At 49.9% G+C, this 23,598-nt stretch overlaps 1 protein-coding gene across 5 annotated transcripts in view; it reads right to left on the reverse strand.

Annotated features, from left to right (window-relative positions):
- The window catches only part of Celsr1 (cadherin, EGF LAG seven-pass G-type receptor 1), a 135,466-nt gene that overhangs the window by 106,876 nt on the left and 4,992 nt on the right, over window positions 1–23,598 (reverse strand). The gene's annotated exons all lie outside the window — the stretch shown is intronic.

A 23,598-nucleotide genomic window follows, 5' to 3' on the forward strand; every position in this document is an offset into this window, starting at 1 on the left:
CTCCCTCTGTCTCTAAACACCTATCTCCCCCCAAATCAGAGCCAAAGCACAGTGACCTAACCTCGTAGCCCACACAGTGCCTTCCCAACCCAGTGGTCTCTTAAAAGCTGGGCTCCCAGGCCAGGGACCCAGCAAAGCCTGGTATAGATGCAGTAGATGACCTTTCACAAGGAGCTGCTGACGGCCCCCTGCCCCCAAGCCTCAGATTCCATTAACAACAGTGGCGGTAACCATGGAAACAGGCAGCCCGGTGCTGGCGATAAATGGTTGATGGGTAACCCCAGGGACAATGACAGAGCTTCTGTGCTTATTCAGATGACCGGAGTCCTGAATGGGAGCCAGCACAAAGGCCAGTAGCAAAATGACAGGGGCTTCAGAAACTTCTAAAGGGGGCGTAAATGACACCCATAACTTGTCACAAAGGAACACAGGCCAGTGCTGGCCCACACCTGTGTTTTTTGATCTTCTAGAGAATTTACAACAATGTCTCAGCAGGCCTCTGTCAGAGGCCATTTTTTTGCAAGTGTACTTTGTAACAGCTATCTGGTCTCCCTGTCAGCAGCAGCTCACAATGAAAGTCACCATGTCTCCAATGAAAGTCACCATGTCTCCGCAACCCTGTCTCTCTACAAGTAGAAATCAGCCTGGCAGCCAGCACTGGCCTTTTACCTAAACCGTACCTACTGCACACACAACCTCACATTCTATATATAGATGGACCTGGCCTGTGAGCACCAAACGATGCTGGCCAGCAGGCGCTGGAAATGGGCCAGTTTGTCTACATGACACATAGCTACAGTCACTGTGTTTAAGATCTTCCAATAGTAACACCAAAATATTAGTTTCCATTATGTACATTTATTTATTTATGTATTTATTTAATCCATTTATTTACTTGTTTATTTATCATTTACTTACTTGTTTATTTATCTACTTAGTGTGTGCGTGTGTGCTACTGCATATATGTGGAGGTCAGAAGAGAACTTGCGAGTCAGTTCTCTCCTTCCACCATGTAGATCCCAAGGATCAAACTAAGGATAGTGTCCTTACCTGCTGATAAAATGGCTGGCCTAAAACTGTTTTTTGATTTATTGGTTTGTTTGTTTGTTTAGAAGGGGGGGTCTAATATAGCCCTGACTGGCCTAGAACTCACTATGTAGACTAGGCTAGCTCTGAACTCATAGGAGATCCACCTGCCTCTGCCTCCCAAGTGTTGGGATTAAAGGTGTGCACCACCACTGCCTGGCTGGTTTTTTGTTTGTTTGTTTATTTTTTGTTTTTGTTTTGGTTTTTTTTTTTTTGGTTTTTAATGTATTTTTATTTTACATGGATGGGAGCTTTTGCCTGAATATCTATCAGTGCTACCAGGTAGGTTCTTGGAATAGAGCCTAGGTCTTCTCCAAGAACAGCCACTATTCTTATCTGCTAAGCCATCTCTCAGGCCCCAAGTGTGTTTTTAAATCACATCACTTCTGACATTTGAGCACCTCAGACGAGAATCATGGAGGACTTCTTTCCTACTATCCCATTATCAACCAGAGGGTCCCAGATGAATGACAGACCCTCGTCACAGCTTTATGATCCCCAGCCCCTCTGACTTTTGCTCCACTAACTTTAAGTTACAAACAAGTGTCACCTTTTAAAGAATGCACACTCCCAAAGAGGCAGTATATAGGTTGGACATTCCTCATCCAAACATCCAAAGTCCAGAATGTTCCAAAACCCAAGCATTTGAATGTAGTGCTGGGACTCCCAACGTTTTAGATTTTGAAGCAGTTTGAATTTTTAGAGGCTGAGAGATCAGAGATGTTCAACCAAGTAAGACTTCGCAACTACTCCTGAATCTGGAATATTCTGAAATTAGAAACACTTTAGATAAGTGATCTCAGCTTCATTGGGGATAAGTGGCTACACCTGAGGAGTGGGTCCTCCTGGGGACTTGAGTCCTACTGTACTCTGTTAGCATCTCGAAGTCTATCCCTGGAAGACTCACTTTCTTATCTACCTTCAGTTCTGTCCCATCAGCTCCAGGGCCTCTGTCATTATGGGTAGAGGGTCTCACCATAGCAATACCATACTGAGGGAATGGGATCTAAGAGCTGGCAGGCTATGAGCCTGACTCCCTGGGAACAGCCAGCACTCAGGAATCCAACCTGTCAGGGGTGTCAAGTTACCCTGCTACACTTTCACTGTCTGTGCTACGGCCCAGAGAGCTGGTTGCTTCCTGCTTTCACTTTCTTGGCAGAAGCCATGCAGGATGGGAGGTGCGACTGAGTGCGCTTGTGTTTGTCTTTCATTTTACTTAGACTTGTCGTTTTAATTATGTGCACGGGGAGTTAGATGCAGCAGGTGCCTGTGGATGTGTGGGATCCCCCTGGAGCTGGAGTTCTAGGTGGGTGTGAGCCTGTAGCCTAGGGAACTGGGAAGCAAGCTCAAGGCCTGTAAGAGCTCCAAACAACGGAGCCCTCTCTCCATCCCTGGCTTCTGCTTCCTCAGCAAAGTCAGTGTGGGCAAGAGATGAGCCTAAGTCTCATCTACCTCCATCCCTTATGGGTTTGTCCTCAAGACTACTGCAGGCTACTGAGGCCCAAAGGAAACAATCAAATTAACCCCAGCCCAAGGAACCATGAGAACCCACAAGAAGTCAGTGGCCAGAGGCTGAGCCTGATGCTTAAAATAAGGAAACAGGAGCTAGAGAGATGGCTCAATGGTTAAGAGAACTGGCTGCTTTTCCAGAGGACCCAGGTTCTGATCCCAACACCCACACAGTGGTTCATAACCATCTATAAGGCTGGTTTCAGAGGATCCAACTCCTTCTTTTGACCTCTGTGGGTACCAGGCACACACATTTGTACATGCAGACAAAACACTCATACACATAAGTTGAGCAGTGGTGGCGCACACCTCTAATCCCAGCACTTGGGAGGCAGAGGCAGACAGATTTCTGAGTTCGAGGCCAGCCTGCTCTACAGAGTGAGTTTCAGGACAGCCAGGGCTATACAGAGAAACCCTGTCTCGAAGAAAACAAAAACAAAAACAAACAAAACAAAAACACTTATACACATAAAAATAAGTAAATCTAAAAAAAACAAAAACAAAAAAAAGGTAGCATCCAGTTTAGTCACAAGCATTTCATCCTCGACTGGCCCTAAAGGAGTAGCTCCCTTGTCCCTATTGTAGGAATAGATAAAGGATCAGGGATAAAGAAGACTCTAAGAGAACATGGTCCACAAAATCTACTGGGCAGAGCTCTTAGAGCCTGATGGAGACTGAAGCAGCAATCACGGAGCCTGCATGAGTCCATGCTAGGTCCTCTGTATATATGCAATTGTTGATTAGCTTGGGGTTTTTGTGGGACTCATAAAAGGGAGAGTGGGGGTGTCTGACTCTATTACCTGTTCTGCTGATCTCCTCATCTAGCCTTGATATGAGGGCTGTGCCTAGTCTTGTTGCATCTTGTTATGCCATGTTCTGGTGCTATCTCTGGGAGGCCTGCTCTTTTCTGAAGAAAACAGAGAAGGTGTGGATTTGAGAGGAAAGGGAGGTAGGGAGAGGGACTGGGAGGGGTGGAGGGAAGAGGGGTGTGATTGGAATGTACTGTATGAAAGAATAAATAAAAAGAAAAATTAAAAATTAAAAAAAGATGAACCTTACATTTTTAGCTCTTGAGAAAAGGGAATAAAAAATTTTCCCCTTTGAAGCATTGCATTATTATATTTAGCCATATATGTCATGGTTCCCTAAGACACTTAAAAAGATCACCTTCATAGCCGGGCGTGGTGGCACACGCCTTTAATCCCAGCACTCGGGAGGCAGAGACAGGCGGATTTCTGAGTTCAAGGCCAGCCTGGTCTACAGAGTGAGTTCCAGGACAGCCAGGGCTACACAGAGAAACCCTGTCTCGAAAAAAAACAAAACAAAAAATTACCTTTATGATGTGATCTTATAATAGCAAATGAAAATTTAAATGTGGTTTAAAAAAAAAGAGGAGTTATTTGAGTTATTCAAGTTGCAAACACAGTGAAGTAGAGATGGAAAAGACAAACTTCCCATCTTAGATCTGCACTGCAAAGGTACTACTGTCTACTCACAGGGAAACTCTGTGGTTACAAAAGAGAAAAAAATTTCAATGAGTTACACACAAGGCCTTACAAAGAGAAATGTAAACTAATAAAAGATAAGTATCCGGCTGGAAAGACAGACGGGCAATTCACAGCAGCGTAAAAGGGTAAGAGCCAATAAAAGCTGTTTACTGTCCCGTAAGAGAGACATGCAAATCAGACAGGGAGGATGCTTATCCCAGGGGGCTGAAAAAGACTCTGAAGCTTCTCCCCTCCAGTGATGGAGATCTGGAGGGTTATTTGGAGCATTCTGCCCTCCTCAGGCTCTGAACACACCAACTGAACACACCACCGGAATCTTCCCAAGGCCGCTCAACTGACACGTGCAGTACCTTACCTATCACTTCCCTTCTGGGAATCCGTTATTCAGAAGGCTCTCCAAGGTTACACATGTGCCCACACTACACGAGTGTTCACCTAAACACTATGTGGAAAAGAGCATACAGGAGGAGGAATTGGTTAAGGACGACGGCATCATACCCGTGTGATGGGAAGCAAGAGCTGTGATACATAGCCAGGCTGTGTTAGAGCGCCAAGGCCAAAAGTACACATCACACTTGTTAAAACTGTGTGTGTGTGTGTGTGTGTGTGTGTGTGTGTGTGTGTGTGAGTGCATGCCCTCCCGCCAGCATGCACACCCATGTGTGTGCAGATTAAAGGACAACTTTGCAGGGGTTGGCTTGCTGATTCCACCATGTGAGTCCTGGGATCAGACTTGCATGATCAGACCGGATGATGTTGCGGATTGCGGAAACTGCAGGGATGCCCAGAAAGGCTGTTTTCTGCTGTGTATGTATACCTGTCTGGGTGCCTACCAAGGGCTTTTGTTTTCGAACCAACAAGATCTTTGTGTATTCCTAAACATAAACCACTGTTGTATTTATCCTCACCCTCCCCAAGAAAGCATCACTGACAACTGCTGGGTTCTGGGTGGCTCTGACAGACATCCAATATGGTGCCTCCAAGCACGGTGCTGGCTTGGCCCCTGAACACTGAGACCCCTCCCCTCTCCTCCCTGTCTGTGTTCCCTCCATTTTTCAGAGCTACTCCCTCAATCTCATCCTTGGACCACATTCAGCTTCATCCTTGGACCTTGGACACATAACTGATACCACCTAGTGTCCCACCTACCAAGCCCCCGAGTCTCTCCTTCAGTGCTCCCCGCTAGGACCTCTAGGTATCTGTCCATTTGCTGCAAATACCATCTCTGAAGAAGGACACATCTAGAGCATCCCACATTTAACTTCTGAAACAGTTTCAGGGCTCTGCTCTCCCCGGAGAAGCACAGTAACTGAGACAAGCAGAAATGGATTGCTGAAGGTCTCCAGGGAAGGTTAGCTGTCTGGCAGAGAAGAGGCTGCAGGATCAGCACCAATGTACCTGGAAACATTTTTTCCATTCTCATAAGAACAAAGGTGGAAGAGGCTGTGGCTAGGAGCTCAGAGGGAGCCGCAGAGGACACTGGGAAAGAGCCCCAGCCAAGCTTCCTTCATTGTCAGCTGAAGTTCATGGACACCAGTGGCCACTACACTACCCAGAAGGCCACAGTAACCAGCTCCCTGACTGTAAGCAAAATGTGTCCTCTAGGAAGGGCAGCAGAAGCCCTACCACCAGAGCCATACCCAACCCCTGAGTAGCAGTGGGTTCTGGCTGTTACCAGGGCCTCTCATTGGCTGCTGGGACGTACCCTGGTGTCCTTCCATTCCTCACTTAAAATCACACATGGGACCCACCGGCTGCAAAGAGAGGCCATAAGAGTCACAGCAGTTGTCCTAGGCATTCATGAGGTTTATAAAATGGTAGTCTGGTGTGGGCACGTGCAGGGTCTATGACCAGGTTCCAGCCTGGATGCAGGATGCTCAGTTGTGTGAATTTAGAAATGTCTGTTTGGAAATGAGTTGTCCAATGATTTGTATGGAGCAGCATCCCCACAGAAACACCACCACACCCTTGCAGGTGGTACAGGTCTTTGATATACTGACACGTCGATCTGGAGATGGCAACAGAGATGATCAATAAAAGGTGGAAGAGCTGACTGCTAACTATGTGAGATCTAGTGGTTTTCTTCATCCCAGCCAGAGACTAACATGAATCAAGAAAAGGAAGGGTGCTCTCTACCAGGTCTAGAGTTTCTATAGTTCTGGCTGGAGCAAACTCCTTCAGCAGTTTCCTGCCCTATGTATAAGATACAAATGGCCTCTATCTTATTGCATACCTATTGCCCCGACTCTGGTCAAGCAACAGCATCCCAAAGCCCTGATATAGGGGAAGACCTGGGTAGACAAAGATACCCCACTGTCCTCCCTGGTCAAGTTCCTGATGGGAGCCCAAGCTGACCACGGGGTAGGAATACAGACCTGCAGTGGGGACTCCAATTGACCCTGTATGTCCACAGCGCCCGCAAGGTGGCCCTATCACATCCACATTCCTCTGTGGATGAAGATGTAACAACTTTCAAAGTACACAGCTAAGCAGAGCTGGACCAAGTCAACTTCCCTCTCTGCCCAGGAGCCACAAGTTATAACACAGTCTGGTGGCACCAACTGCTGCAGCAGGCTATTCACTGACCATCTGTTTCAGACCTTCAGTGGTCTCAGGACCCCCTGGAGGTGCCAGGGGCTAGACCAGGCATGAAGGTATAAGAGAGGGCTGTATTTCAGATTGCCAGCTCAGTTCTGTGGTAATCATCTCAACGAGAAGTGGGGAGGAAGTGGGCCTTTGGGAAGATACTTTGAGTTATCCTGGCCAAAGAGCAGGTGCTGACTACTACACAAAGATCAAGGTAGGGACACTGTTCAACATTCTGCATTGCCCAGGACACTTGCCCCAGAGAACAAGCTAGCATCAGTAGTACTGAGGAAGGTACCTACTATAGGATCAGATGAAGGAGTTGGGGTGGGGGGGTGAAGAGATCCACTTGGGGAACTGCCCTCAGGGAGCTAGGAAAAGAGACCTGACTAGAGAGTGCTGTATGGCATGTCTCACAAATCAGACCAGCGACCAGCAGTCAGTAGGTCATTTATTGAACACATCATGATCCGTTTAGTAAGGGACCACGGATGCGCCTCCCTTTAGCCTAATACTCAGGTACACAGGTTGTGAGTGCTCACACCTCCCAGAGTAAAACTACCTTCCCATCTGGAAGCTGGTGCTCTAAAGGCTGAGGCAAAGGCTAGGGAGGAGAGAGAGCCTAAGGTGGGAGGACCTATCCCTTTCCATGAAAGGTAAGGACAGAAGATAAGAAGTATAGAAGGCTGGCTCTGTCCCCCTAGCCTGGGATGAGGACCTACAGGTAGCACCCTAGAGTCTATTACAAACACTAAAGTCTTCTGGTGTGAGGTCATGATTGCTGAAGACCAGGGCTCCAAAAGATTCGAACATTCCAAAACACCCACCAGCCTCATTCCTGAAGGGTAGAACACCCCTTTCTCCCAGGCTGTCCCTCGGAGGTAATTAAACTGAGCTTGATATACAAACAGCCCTTCAGGGCCCCATTGTTTCTGCACAAAGGACCTGGTTCCTCAATGTGAGGGTCCCCCAAGGTGCCTCCCATGGGCTCAGAGAGACCCATCACCATAGCAACCCCAGTCGCTGCCAGGGCCTGGAGGAGGCTGACTGAGTTCCAGAGCCACAGAGGAGTTGCCAACATTATAGATGCCCCTGGTTTACTACTCACCCTAGAACTAGAAGCCAGGAAGGCCTCCTTCATCAATGTGAGCAGGGATGTAGCCTATAAAGTTGGGACAGCTGATGCTTAAAACAGATCAACAGCCACAGAGTCATCTCTGGGCCCCTGGAGCCTGGTGGGGGAACTTTCAGTTTTCTGCTTTCGAGTGCCCAGTGGAGTTTTTGTAACACATGCAAGCTTATCTTTACGAACAGAGCAGACCAGAACTATTTTTATTACAAAGAGCAACTTGCAGGGTCATAATAAATCCCTTTTTAAAAAATGACAAACAGGAAGTGCTGGGCCTCTCCACCTCATGCCTGAGCGGCATCTCCCGTCAGGTTTCCACCTGGGAGTATACAGTTCAGGACAGGACAATGAGCGGTTGGAAAGGCGCAGCTGGAGGCTCCTGAGGGTCACGGGACAAAGCAGTGGCCAATGAACCTGCAGTCCACCCAGCAGCGTGGTACAGAGCATCCAGCTAGCTTCCCAGCAGCCCATAACATCTGCCACGCCCCACTAACTCACCCCCACCCCCACCCCCAGGCTTTTAAATCCCAACTGCAACCATTCGGTTTATCACAGCATCTTAGCTCTCCCAAATAGCACGCTGTGAACGAACCTCTCCTCCTGTACCAATAAAGCTATTGATAAAACTATTGTTATCTTTCTTGTCCCTGGAATTCGGGCTAAACACCTACAGCATGGAGAACCACAGGAAGGCAGGCCACAAGAAGCCCAGGGCAAGTATGAAGACTGACTACACAGCTCCCTCAGGGCTCCTGAAGGGGCCTCAGGCGGAATGCCCTAATGGGGAGAGGTACTGAGAGCAGGTATGGAGGATCAACGGCAGCAGGGGAACCCCCTAGGTATAGTGACTCCAGGATGAGGTGACATGCACAAAACATATGCCATCTCTGAGAGCAATTCTCAGATAATCACTGGTCTCGGCTCACTGTTCAGCCCAGCGCAAACAGGACTGTCCTCTGCCGGGAAACGTTAAGACAGTCACTTGTGACTTTCTCCTTGTATCCTGCTAACTCCAGGAGGGACATCGACTCACCCTCTAGGCCTCGAGCCCCCCCCCCAATGCAGCTCCTCTTCTGGCCTCTATGGGCACTGCACACACGTGGTGCACATACATACATGCAGGCAAACACATATACACATAAAATAAAAAGAAATAAACTTTAAAGGGGGTGGGGGTGGTGCTGAGTGACCTCCTCAAGCACCATCCAAACTGAGGTCTGAGGTCCCCTCCACAGCTGCCTCTCCGAATTATAGCATTCAGGCCAGGCAGCCCGAGAGGAATCTGGAATTCAGTACTGCAACAGGGCCTGGGACTATAAGAGGGAATAACAGCTACTCCTCTGCCTAGGAGACACCCAAGGGGAGAAAAGCATCTGTGATTCTACGTGGAGACTTAAAACCCAGGTTCAAATCCATCCTCACCTAGGGCCCCTGAGGACCCCCAAGGTGTCCGATGAAACAGAAATCACATACAGCAAAGTCGGGGAAGCCAGCACCCCTCAAGCTACGGCTGGAGAATGTGAACAATCTCCAAGAGGCAAGATCAACTTGATACTGCCCATGGGCCGTTGTCTGCCCTGCTGAGGGGCCAGACCCACGGTACACACCACGCGTGGGCATTCAAACTTCATCTGCATAAAGAGTTTCCCAATAAACCGAAGCTCACTGACGCCCACTTGGAATAACAATGACCATGTAAGCTGTGAAGTATTGTTTATAACTCGTAATCTGCTGACTCCTCTCCATGTTTGTTTATAGTCCTCTGGCAGTGCTCCAGGCTGAGAAAATGGCAAGGCTGATGTACTGGCTGGTTTGGGGTGTCAACTAGACACAGGCTGGACTTATCACAGAGAAAGGAGCTTCAGTTGGGGAGACGCCTTCAAGAGATCCAACTGTAAGGCATTTTCTCAATTAGTGATCAAAGGGGAAAGGCCCCTTGTGGGTGGGACCATCTCTGGGCTGGTTGTCTTGGGTTCTATAAGAGAGCAAGCCAGGGGAGGCAAGCCAATAAAGAACATCCCTCCATGGCCTCTGCATCAGCTCCTGCTTTCTGACCTGCTTGAATTCCAGTCCTGCATCCTTTGGTGATCAACAGCAGTATGGAAATGTAAGCCGAATAAACCCTTTCCTCCCCAACTGCTTCTTGGTCATGATGTTTGTGCAGGAATAGAAACCCTGACTAAGACAGCTGAGATCACCCCACAAACGGGACCATAGGTCTCTCTTTACCCAATGGGCCCTGAGCAGCTTGGTTTGGGGAGTGAATGTCTGCAGTGCCCACTCTCAGACCCAAGAGGCATAGGCAGGCATCTGGTGGGAGTCCCCCAAGGGCTCAGGATAAGGACACTGAAGGCTCCTGAGGCCAGGGCTTTTTGACTGCTTTTAGTGAGCCCCCACCTCTATCATAGCCACCTGCCACCAACATATAAGGAGCTAGGTCCAAGGTCCACCCTTTGGGGAGGCCAAGGCTGTGCCTCTCTGGCTGCCAGGCAGCCTGACCTAGCACAGTGGAGGTGGGAGGCAGTGTGATAAGGGACACGGTGTAATGTCACCGCAACAGTATCTGTATGTCATCAGGCAGCGCCTGCCAGAAGACAGAAACAATGGCGTTCCCAGCTCCTTCTCAGGACAGACTGACTCCATGGTCCATCCTCCCTAGGTCAGAGGTCAGCCAAACCTCTGCAAGAGAGTCTGTGCTCAGATCAGCCGCATCCCGGGCCTCAGCTCATACCTCAGCCTTGCAAGAAGAAGCGTTTCTGAATGAACTTCCTGCCTCACCCACCTCACTGAGTCATCCCCTTCCCCCCACACACACACCCCCACAGCATGTTACAGCAAGAAAACCCCGGAGGCTCCCCCTCACCCAGGGAGTGTTGCCTGCGCCCTAGCAATCCTGCCCTCAGACTCGGGGGTGGACACCCTAGACCTACTCCAAGCCTCCTGGCATCTACTCTAAACCCCACATCTGCCCAGGCGGCTGGCTCTGTCCTGAGCCCCACCCTCCCCAACTTCGGTAGCCTTTCAAGATAGCGCCCACTTAGCTGCTGCTCTGGATGATACTAGGAGGGCAGGTCCAAGGACAGGTTCCTGACACACAAGATGGGCAGAGAACTGTTTTATTTTGCCAGTCAATCCTCTGGCCAGACAGTGATACAAACTCCCAGGCCTCTGCCTAGCCACTGTTGGCCTTCACCTGAACCTCAGTAGGGGGCTGGGCAGCTAGGACCACACACTGCTGGTCCCAGAGTTTATTCTGGCAGATATTCCCAAATCATATCGCCGTGGGTGCATCACTGAGATAAGAAACATGTTCATCCCAAGCACAAACTCTATTATGTCTTTAGATAGAACATAAGAAAGCTAGGTCGGTTGTGGTTCCTGGTAACAACAGGTCTGGAAGGGCTAAACCCTGGGCCCAGGATGGTAGCTGAGGGGTGTAGACCATCCAGAGCTGGAAGCCTAGTGGAGAAGACAGTGAGATAGAACTCCATCTACATATAGACCTTGACAACAGTGAGGACTCAGGGCATAGGTGCTGGCCACACCTTGTATATCGTGTTGGGGCCTCCTCCACAAGGTAAACATTATCTAAGTAATTACTAGGCTCACAGCAGCCAGTGTGGGCAGACCAGCCCTTGTAACAGGACTGACTAGAACAGTCAGCCCACTCTAAAGGTCCCCAGCATCAACTATCTTCCATGGCAAAGTCAATGGGTTAAGAAAGCAGGAATGGGGGGAGCGGGGGGTTGGAGAAATGACTCAGTGGTTAAGAGCACTGACTGCTCTTCCAGAGGTCCTGAGTTCAAATCCCAGCCACCGCATGGTAACTCACGACCATCTGTAATGGGATCTGATGCTGTCTTCTGGTGTGTCTGAAGACAGCTACAGTGTACTCATCCTATATATAAAATAAATAAAATCTTAAAAAAAAAAAAAAGTATGTGGCTTGTTGGCAGATATTTTGCTAGCATGCCCAGAGCCCTGGGTTCCATTCACAGCACCGCATAAACCAGGTATGGCGGCACAGGCCTGTAATCCCAGCATTGGAGAGGTGGAGGCAGGAAGGTCAAAAGTTCAAAGTCATCCGCGAGGTTAGCCAGTGAATTTGACACCAGCCTAGGCTACATGAGACCCTGTCTCAAAAGGGGAGAGGGAAGGAAGGGAAAAGAAAGCCAGAATGGAAAACCATCAATATGCCCCGGACTTTGGTCCACTCCTAGGAAGCTTCCTGAAGGGGAAAGACAGAAACCCCCACGGATCCTAGGCACAGTTCAAAACTAGCCCAGAGAGATGCCATTCCACCATGTGAAACGGAACAGAAGAGACTTAGTCACTGAAACCTCACGGTAGACTTGTAGTGAAAAGAGCCAGTCACCAAACGGTTTATACAAAGTAACTAAACACACACACACACACACACACACACACACGCACACACACACACACCCATATGAATACCTACCTAGGAAAAAACTGTTCTGACTCCCTACCTTCGTAATTATCATGCCTGGGTGGTAAGGAGTTCTTCCTTCCTAAGTTACTGTGTTAGCTGCAGAAAAGTTAGTGTGTTGTTACTGGTGCCTGCTGGGCCTGGGCGCTAGGCCTGCCTTGCGCGTCTCTGTAGAGCAGGAGTCTAAAAGTCTGTAAGCTGCCAGGTTGTGGACCTGAAGGTCCCATCTCAATGCTGCTACCCCTTAGGAAAAAGGAAGCCATTTTGCTGTGGCTGCAGCTACAGTGCAGTGACAAAAACAGATTCCTGGGGCCTGTAGGGAGGTAGGTGGGGAGTCCACAGGTCTCTTGCAGGGCAGCTGCCCAGGAGTGAGGAGGCTCCTAAGTAGGCCCTGTAGTGAGGGAGAGGCTCCCTTGTGTGCCTCTGCAGTGGCTTGCGTTCACACCACTGGACCTTGGCTGATTCATCTGGGTGATAAAATTAGTTTTTCAAGATAGGAAAGTATGGGAGACTGGGCAGAGAGGGGTTTCCCTCTGTCCAGCATTCAGCCAGAGACTCTCTGAAAGCACACAGTTCACCTGTCTGGCCTGATCCCAGAACATCCCGAGAGCATAGACAGACATAGTGAGCAGCCAGCACGCATGGCTGCCCAACTCCAGGAAGGTGATGGTCACCAAGAGGCCCAGAAATGACACGTCCTTAGGTGGATGGCTGAGGAAGGTTGGGTGGGTGGAAGAGGTGATACTCAGAAAACACACAGAGGTAACAGGGATATTATGTTGGTCCAGAACTCCACTCTATAACATGGGAAGCATGTATCTCAGAGACAAGTGAGGCCCAGATGACATAGATGCCCTGAGTTCAGGGATCTACTGTAGGAGAACACTGTGCCCACATTGGGCCAGGTCTCCGCAGCAGTGTTCTATTAGAGCCTGGGCATACAACACCTGGCTGTACTGAATGCCACCACATTGTCCACGTTTGACAGCCCTGTGAGCCATGAGCTGAGCCACAGTTAAAAAAAGGGAAGTAGAGCCAGAGAGATGACTCAGCAGTTAAAAGCACTTACTGTTCTTTCAGAGGACCAGGGTTCGGTTCCTAGCACCCATCTGATGGTTCATAACCATTTCTAACTCTAGTTCTAGGAGATCTGATACCCTCTTCTGATCTCCCATGGTACACAGACATACAGACAGGCAAAACATTTATAGTAAAAAAACAATAATAATAATAATTTTTAAAATTACAGGTAAATTGCAATACTTCAGAAATCAAAGATGTAAGGGGCAGGAGAGATGACTCAGGAGTTAAGACTACTTGACTGCTCTTCCAGGGGATCCAGGTTCCACTTCCAGCACCCACCCCAGGCTGTTCACAACCAACTACGATTCTAGATCTGGGGGATCTGATGCCCTCTCCTGGACTCTGTGGGTACTGCATACACACGGTGTACATACAAATGTGTAAGTGTACACACATACACATAAATAAGAATAAGTAAGTCTTGAGAGAGAGGGGGAAGATAATGCAGAGGTTGAGATAGTGACTGCAGTTGGTTCTTTAGTAACTGCTGGAGTCAACATCAATGCCTCCAGACTCTGCTAACCCAAACAACAGACTTCTGGACAAAACCCCACAGCTCCACTCTTACCTCCTGGGTACTCTGGGCATCAGTTACTTTGCCCTCAGCACGCCTACCATAGACTCCAGAGTGGTGCAGCAGCTAGCCAAGGCAGTTCCTACCCAGAGGAACAAAGACACCTCTCCCAGCCCAGGTGCCTCAGTTCCCAGGCTGCAGCAAACAGGAAGAGCTCTGTCTGATACAAGCCTGGCCATGGAAAAGTTTTATATGATTTTCACACTATTCTATGTGTTCAAAAGAGACCAGGCCCATGAGCAGAAAAAAAAAAAAAAAAAAAAAAAAAAACAGGAAGGGAAAAAGAATTCTTGCTACAAACACACAGATCTTCCAGACCAAACCGGGGACCTGGATGGCTATGTCAACCCCCAAAGCTGCCAGCTTCCTGTCTAAGAGGCCACTTTGGCTTGCTGTCCACCACAGTTCCATTCAACACTGGTCATTTGCTGTTTAGCATGAAGGTCGGTTCCAAAAGGCAGAATCAGTCCCCGCCTGCTTTGTCCTGGCTTTTGGTCTTACCTGCCCAAGCACATATGTGTTCATGCAAGGAGCTCATACAGGCACACCATAACGTCACCCACTGGATTTCCTGCCCTGTACACACGCATGCACCCCTGACCCCTGATGACCACATGCCAGAGAGACAGGAAATTTCTCAGAACAATAAACCTTCATATTTTCCACTCTCCCATCTTTGAAGGTTTGAGGGACTTTCGCTTACACAGTAGAATTTTCCATGCCTAGGAGAGAGGGCTGACTTCTGCCATGTCACTTGGCTTCAGGACACAGGGGGGAGGGCACGCTATTGTCCTAAATGCTTCTGCACCATTTCCATGCTCTCTGCCGTGTGACTGGCATCGATCTCGTCCCCTCCCTTAAGGACGCCTGGGAGCACAGTATTCCCTCAGAACTCATCGCACCATCATTTCCTGAATTATTTAGGGAGTGGGAAGTCTGTGGGGATGCTATGAATAGGGAATTCACGCTGTGTGGCACTCATTCTAATTAGGAGAGGTTAAAGGAGCCAGTCCCTGGGCATCAAGCTTACAGGTCCTTCAGCCTATATTTCAAGAAGCCTTTTTGGTCTTCATGTACCAGAAACACTGAGCCAAACTGCTAAAGCTTTTAAATGCCAATCAAAAGCATCCCCAGGGGTTTGGAACTCAGGACTTAGTCTTAAGGTGGGAGGTGGCTGGCAACGGCAAAGGGCTGCCCAGGAGAGTCTTTGACCACTGGGATCCCTTAGGGAAATGCCTATTACAACTTTCATCCCCCTTTAAAATCACATTGCCTTCTTGTTGACTTGGCGCTCGCTACATACCCTGAGCACCACTACCCTGGCCAGCTAACAGTTTGCAAGTGTTTTGTAGCAGTTCTTAAGATTTATTTTTATTATTTGTAATTATACAAATGTGTGTCTGTTGGGGGGGTGGTATTTGCACATGAGTGCAGGTGTCCTTGAAGTCAGAGGCATAGGATCCTCTGGTGCTGAGTCACAGGCACTGTGAAGTCCCCATTAAGGATGCTAGGAATTGAACTGGGCCCCTCTCAAAGAGCAGAAAGTGCTCCTAACCATTGAGCCATCTCTCCAGCCCTTTTAAAGGTTTTCAAGTGAGATAAGTTCTCCACACTGGTAATATATGCATGGCTAAGAAGCCAGTCTCCCAAGTCACAGCCAGTCACTTACAGGACTTCCGTCTGGGTAATTCTTACCCCTAGAGAAAGGCAGGAAGGGACAGGGGGACTTGTCAACTGCTCTAGGAGACCCAGAGGTATCAGCAGGGAGCCAGAGAGAAGAGTACAGCCCAGGTGTCACCTCTCCATCTCCTTCCAACGGGAGCCTCTGAAGCTTCTGCCTTCTGATTCCACACGCGGGGCGTCATAGAGGAACACCCAGAGGGTGACTGGTGCAGCAGTGTCCCTCAGAGGAACTGTGGGGCTGCCACCAGATCACCGCTCTCAGTCACTGCTCTGCGAGAGCACTCTTATCTCCTCGTGCTAACACTACTTACTGGGGGTTGTTTGAATTAGCTGCTGTTAGTTTACCTTAACCAAGCGTCATTTAGATTAGATATGAACCATATCCTCAAACAGTCTTTAAATAAAGACGCAGAACTGGTGGAGGGAAGACTATTGGGAGGGGGGGTAGAGGGGGGAGGGGCTGGTTATAATAGGTCTAGGTAGAAACTATTTGTACAGTTGAGGCAGGAGGATGGCTTGGAGTTTGAGGTTGGTCTGAATTATATAGTCAGTTCTGGACCAGCCTGGACAAAGTAAGGAAAAAAAAGAGATGGAGGGAAGAAAGAGGAGGGAGGTTGGGGGAGGGGGAAGAAAGGTGAATTAGTGGACCTGAGAAGCTGAGAAGGGGGTGGGTCAGTAAGGAAAGGCACTTGCAACCAAATCAGATGGTCTGACCCAAGTTTAGTCCCTGGGACCCACATGGAACCCACATGGTAGAGAGAACTGACTCCCATGAGTTATCCTCTGACTAACCCGCACATGCCACAGCATGCACATCCACCCCCCCAAATAAACACCCCCCACACACACTCCAGAGGTAGACAGCCTGAGAAGGCAGATGCACAGCTCAGCATGAGCTCCTTACATACGCTTCCTCAAACCGCAAAAGGAACGTCACCAGCCTAACCACTACGCTAACCCACACCGAGAAATTCATACCCCTGTGCCTGCAGCCTCCACCACGAAGTCCACAGCTTCCTATGGCTGTTCCTCATGCAAGAGACCCTAGCGCCCCCCCTCCCCGCACACACCCCCTTCTCTACTGTTAGTCCTTCAGCTTGGTCACTCACACCATGGGGCTAACATCTATGCATGCTAACCCAGCCCTGCAGCCTCCCGAACTGTGATCTTTTCAAGATCGCCCCACTTCTACAAAAGAGGTGCACTGACCACATGACCAGGGAGCCTCAGAGAAGGGAGGGAGAATACAGAGGGCAGGGAATGGTCCCATAAGTTGGGGTGGGGGTGGGGGTGGGGGGGCAGGAAAGTGGCACTGTGTCAAGGGCAAGTCCAAACCAATGAAGTGCAGATCAGAGAAGGCAGAGGCAGCCTCACTGGGCATCTGGGCCGAAGACAGCATCACCCAGTACCTGGGCCATACCTCAGAGTGAAAGGCGATGTGTTCTATTCCAGTACCAATAGGATGTCATCCACCACACACAAACAGACACAGATGCAGGACACACACCTCCACACACACACACACACACCCCACATACACACCATGTCAACTTAGTGCAGGGTGAAGCCAGGGACTGAGACACGGAGTCTGACTCCATGCATTTTGGACCACTGACAGCAGACAGCTTTGCAAAGCCACCCCAAGGTTACCCCAAAGCCACCCTCAGCTGAACTACACTCTTTGGTTCAACTAGCACAGTGCACAGAGGTTCCAGAACCAACCAACGCTCCTTCAGAACTGTGCCAACCAAGCAGATCTCCTCTAGCCCTGGGGCCGCTACCCTTGCTCACGGAACATCCTAGCAGTCCAAGGTCTCCACTGGCTGCCAGGGAGGCCTCCCCGTTATAAGTGGACAGACATCCCTGTTATCCTGGCAAGCTGGAAGCAGAAAGAAGGACAGACAGACACAAAGACAGAAGAGTAGAGCGTCCCCACAGACTGCTTGCCAGCCGACCAGAAGAAGGAGATATTCAGTCCCCCTCACCCGGTTTAACCAGTGTGGCACCCACAGTCACTGATGCTATCCTATCTCAAGCAACACCTCTAGCGGCCTTCATCCTCCTGCAGATGGTGCCTGCTGGTCCTGCTCCACTGAGGAAACTGAGAACTGAGATCCAGCCACCTCAGGAAGATAGACCCTGTCTTCAACATGCCACATGACCCAGGGGGCAAACCGAATCCAAAGGCCCAAAGCCGAGGCCATACACCAATCTCTGAGACACCTCTTAAACCCATGTGCTCTGCCCACCTCCCCCTGGCTAGCTGCTTCCTATGCCCAGGTCTGGATACAGTCAATGCTACCAGTTTCCTGCCCCCATCAGCAGCACCCTCCCATCTCCAGAATCCAGGCTGCAGGTAAAGTGGCCTGATGGGATATTGGAGATGCAAGGGATGGGGGTCTAAGAAAGCCAGTCCTGCCACCCTAGGGAGCTGCCCTCACCCAAGTCATCAGCAACCACTAGTCCCCAAGCAAGGATCCACAGGTATCCTTTGGTGGGAACCAGCAACACCCAAGCATCCCAGTAGAGCAACCCCATGGCCCACAGGAAGCCAGGAGAACCCAATGCAGCGACAGAGGAAAGAGGCTGATTCAGCCTGGGAGAGCCATACTTCATCTCCCCTCTGACATTTGCTAGCTAGTGACCTGGGGACACAAGGCTGTCTCCATGTCTGGAAAATAGGGAGTCATCACTCTGAGGAAAAGGCCCCAGGCACTCAGAGCTCACCTGCTCACCCAAAGTCCACTTTCAAGAGCAGCACCCCAGGAAAATGCAGGCACAAAGCCCCCAAAGACAACACACCTGTTGCAACAGCTCTGGAATGTGACATGCAGCATACTGTGTACATTTGACACCTGATCTCAGCTGACCAGTCCAAGGAGTTAGTTCAGAGTCAGCATGACGCCTCTCTCTCATACAGGGATCCTGAGGTACTGGGGCATCTCTCGGAAACCCTCTGTGCCCTGCAAGATGCCCTGGAAGGAGTTAAAATTGTGTTGGAAAGGCTGGCTGAAAAGTGTGTGTGTGTGTGTGCACGCACGCACGCGTGTGCACACATATTCGTGTATGTATATGTGTGTGTCTGTATGTGTGTCTGGGGGGGGCTGGGGGGCTGGGGGACATGCACGTGCACATTTGTGTACAAGGACCCCTGGTCTTTCTCTGAGTCTTCAAGAGATCAGATCCTACTGCAGCTACAGGACAAGGGGCTGATATGGGCTTTCTCACTTTTAGAACCCAAAGGTAAACGGATCACCAAGTTGTCCCCAAGTTCTTACTAGAAACACATCTGTGAACTCAACCACAGTCCTCTGAAGGAAAAAAAAAAAAAAAAGAAACTAGCCCTGTCCTTTCCAGCCAAGTCCCCAGGCATACAAAGAGGGACTGAAGATGTCTTTGGGATGTCCTTGCCTTCGGTCCCCTGGGTGGAGCTACAGATCCTTGACCTCTGAACTCCTTCAGATGCAGGGCTAGCTCATTCCAGAACAATCCACAGAAGCTGGCTGAGCGGCTGGTCTCTCAGACCCTTCCAGTGAAGGCCCCAGCCCTCTACGTCTCCTCAGGTGACCCTTCCAAACACAGGTCGCCATGTTGGGAGGCAGCAGGAAGCCAAGGTCTTTCACTGCGGCCTCTCCCCTACACCACACCAAGAATTTAATTCTGGCCATTTGTGCAAACCTGTATTCAGGTTCCAGGACAAGAAGAAAAAAAACTTAGTAAACTATTTCCCCCTCAAGGCTACAAGCTGAAAGAGTTGTGCCAAACTTATGAGTATTTTCCACACGCTCTGCCTCACAAGATAAGATCAACCTCTGTTTGAATCCCAGGGCTGGCAGGGACAGGGGCCCGTGGCACAGGGCCACACACCACGCCCCAGGCACACACATTGCTGCCAGAGGCCCCCACCTTCCACCAACTACTTCCCCAACAGGTTTCTGATGGCAGGGTGTCTTTTCAATGGTGACAGCGGATTGTGGATGAGTTCAGGTGGCAGCAGGAGCATGGGTCACTATTGAAGAATGTCCTCCATGTCGCTCTCTGGCTGTTGACAGGGCCTCCATGTTACTCCCCTGATTGCCACCTGCCTGCTACTGTATGTGGAGCCGAGGTAGGTATCTAGCTGTATCTTGGTGCCCTGTGGCTGGTGGTTGGACCATGTCCCAGGACCCTCCTCCCCATGCTGTGACCCACAGAGACATAGCACTACTGCCTAGCAGTGATAGTCACCCCAACTACCAATACCCCCGAAGGTGCCAGGACCCACACCAGGTGAACATCTGCATGGCTGCTTGTATATGCTGTTATCTTACCTTGACATTGCGCGCGCGCGTGAGCGCGCACACACACACACACACACACACACACACACACGACAGCTAAGCCTTAACCCTTTCTATACCCTACTCCCAACAACGGTGTCACCTACTCATGGGGGGGGGGGCCCTCGACTCCAGCTCTTATGGAGACACAAGGACCCGTGCTAGGCTCACTTTAGTCATACCACTAAAGTCAGGTCCCTGACCCAATGTGTCATTAGTCACCCCCTCCATTCTTCTCTGTGTGTCCCTGTCTGCTCCAACTAACACAGCCCTTTCCAGCTACCAGCCCACTCAGGCTGTGGTCCCCAAATGAGGCCTGAGCCCTATCCTGATCACACACGTCTTGTGTACCATGCCCCACTGCTGGCTGCCACAGGCTAAGTGCCCTAGGCGCCTTGCCCTTGCTTATCACGGGGATGGGATGCTGACCGTATCGCCTGCATCCTGAAGCAGCATCACAAGAACGGAATGTGCCCCAGCAGGCCTGGGAGAGTTCCTGACATACAGTGCGTCAAATGCAACTGACGCTCTTGTCTGCTGAGATCTCTGATGTCCTAGCCAGGCACATCTCTGCCCTGCCAATCACACTCCACAGGCACATCCTCAAGGGACCAAGACCAGCCTCCTGAGCTCCCTCTATTTCCCTTCACCCTTGCAGCAGCACCAGGTGGGACATGACACAGCCATTGCTCTAAATGCCCTTGACAAAGCTAATGGGCCATAGGGTCAGCCCTCTCCAGATACAAGGAAGCCTGCCACTCCAGGTCCCTCTATCAGGTACCTGCTGACTGGTCCACACTACACAGTCCCTCTCCTCCACTATTCCTCAGGTCCTCCCTGCCCTCCTTGAACTTTATCTCTGTCTCCATCCATCTCTCTCTCTCTATCTCCATCCATTTCCAGAAGGCCTGGGGGCTACACGGACTTCGCGCACAGTAGGTATTTAATAATAAACATTAGCCGGGCTTGATGGTGCACACCTTTAATCCCAGCACTCAGAAGGCAGAAGCAGGCAGATTCCTGAGTTCTAGGTCAGCCTGGTCTACACAATGAGTTGCAGGGTAGTTCCAGTACATAGGCAGTTCCAGGGCTACATAGAAAGACCCAGTGTCAAAGTAAACAAATAATAAATAAATATTAAACGCCAAAGTTAAACACCAGTCATGGTGGCACATGCCTTTTAACCCTAGCACTCAGGAGGCAGAGGCAGGTGGCTCTCTCAGTTGAGGCCAGCCTGGTCTACAAGAGTTCCAGGATAGCCAGGTCTATTGCACAGAGAAGCCCTGACTCGAAAAATCAAGATAGATAGATAGATAGATAGACAGACAGACAGACAGACAGAATTTAAACACTCCAAGATATGAAAGTCCTCAGTTAGTGTCCCAACTCTCCCAGGTGGTTTGTGTCACTGGGTAAGGCCAACTCTGCCAATGGGGTGGTTTAAGCACCTCTGACTCTTTGCTAACTGTTGGGTTTTATGGGAAATATGACATGGCATGTCCAGACCATGCCCGGTACGTCCATCCGCTCACTTCCTTGTTTGAAAAGTCACTGAGATATCCTGTATTTAACTGGGCAAATATGCTGTAAAGCTTATCAGACCTAGACGGAGACGACTCTGCGCCGTGCACTCCCCACTGGGGCAAACAGCTTCGTTATTTGGCTGAGTTCTGGTGCTTTCTGACACGTCTGAGAGACTCGTCAGCCACTCTTTTTGACCCTACAAATGATCGTTTTCCCACATCCGCGAGTCCGTGACACACATTCATAGCAGTGGCAGGAACTGTGTCTTTCCGCCAACTTTGTGTTCTCGAAGGCGAGGCGGAGGCCCTGAACTACAGGCACCTACACGTTCCAGGTGTGTTAAAAAATGTCGAAGCTGGGGGCTCGTGAGAGGGATCAGCAGGGAGAGGTGCTTGCCACCAAGCCTGACAACTGGGGTTCAATTCCCGAGACCCACCTGGTGGAAGGGGAGAACCAATTACCTGGAGTTGTCCTCTGACCTCCACGTGAGCACCGTGGAACACTACATCTGTGCACATTCACACACTAACTAAATGATTAAACAACTAAATAAACAGTGGAATGTCAGCATCACTTAAAAAAAAAAAAGTTTCTCAGGTGGTTATTATTAAAGGCCAACACAAGTAACTTTCCCTGTGTCCATAAGAAAACGTCCCCAGCACAGAATAGAAAACGGCATCCAGACACCCCACAATAGAAAAAGAGCACCAAGAAGATCCAGCATGCAAAAATGGCAGCTCTTTTTGAATTAGCACCTGCAGACTCACATATATTTTTAAAAAACAGTTTTGTCTTTGAGGAGTACAGAACCATCAATAATCTCTTTATAGTGAAAAGGGCCACCCCCCACCCTCAGCTCCCCACCCTCCCCCAGTCCCCCCAGCCCAAGTCCCTCAACCCCACCCCCGGCCAGTACATCCCTCACATCCGCTGGGCCCCAGGTGCACCTCCCCAGTTCATCAGGCTCTTCTCGGGGTTCACAGCTCACAGCCCTTCCAGGAAGGCCTCCCGGAAGACCCAATCTAGCACTTCAGGGCAGTCATAGCTTCAAAGGCTTTAGGGCATGGCTGTTAAATACTGTAAAGCCAATTACGTGGCACTGAAAGCAGTGTTGAGTGAGCCTGAATCAACAGCTTTCCCACACTGTTCCTTCATAAAATTCGAGAGTCGCCTCCGGGAGAACCCAGGCCTGGTCTGGTCTTTTCCCTGGCCTGCTGTTGAGACCTGCAGGCCTGGCGGGTCACAGTGAGTCTCTTCTTTGAAGAATGAAACAGCCAAAGGTCTAAGGGCCGGCAGCATGGCGGCATGCACATCCCAACTGATCGCCCAAACGGCAGTGGAATCAAATCTGTTTAGCAGGTTCATCCCTCAAACCTTTGCCCTTAGGTGGGGTCAGCTTTTATCCTGATCACAGAATCCCCCCACCCCACAGACTATTGCTTCACACCTCTGAGCCTCCGTATCTTCATGCGGAAACCTCTAGTGGCCAGAGGGACAGTAAGAATGTGGGAGTTTAGAAAGTTGCCTGGAGCTAGAGTCAGAGGGAATGATCATCACCCAGCGATGAACCTGGGCACATGAGGCCCCAGGTTCACAGGAGAACACCATTTCAGACAAGAGTCCCTGATGATTACCAAGCAATCGGAGCCCTGATGCACCACAGCTGTGGTTTGACTGTGCAACGACACAAGTACTACAAACCACACCCCTGTGAATTGATCCATGGCAGACACACAAATGCCCCTGTCCCCAGCATGAACTTGCCTCCCCTTAAACACTCTTAAATACTCCCCCAGACCTAAACCCAACCATTTTGCCAGAGTTTCTACTCTACTTTATCCAGAAGACATAGACCGGAAGGAAACAGAACCTTCTAGAAGCAGCCACAACCCTGGTTAATAACTTAGCAGCCTGTTCCAAGGTGGTCTCTCCACTTTCTCCCCAACAGGTCGTGACCAAAGCCATGTTGGGTCACTACACTGCTTTAAAACCAAGCCCTCAAGTCCCACATGATATTAAGAGACCTTTTGGGAGGGCACCTAGTGACTCCCCAGCTCCTCCTGCACAAATAAGACTCTCAGCCAACAGTGCAATGAGACGAGGAAACAGAGCTTCAGTTCTATCAAATCTCATAACCGGCTCACCAC

Source organism: Mus musculus, chromosome 15 (assembly GCF_000001635.26).
Source record: "Mus musculus strain C57BL/6J chromosome 15, GRCm38.p6 C57BL/6J".
NCBI classification, from domain to species: domain Eukaryota; kingdom Metazoa; phylum Chordata; class Mammalia; order Rodentia; family Muridae; genus Mus; species Mus musculus.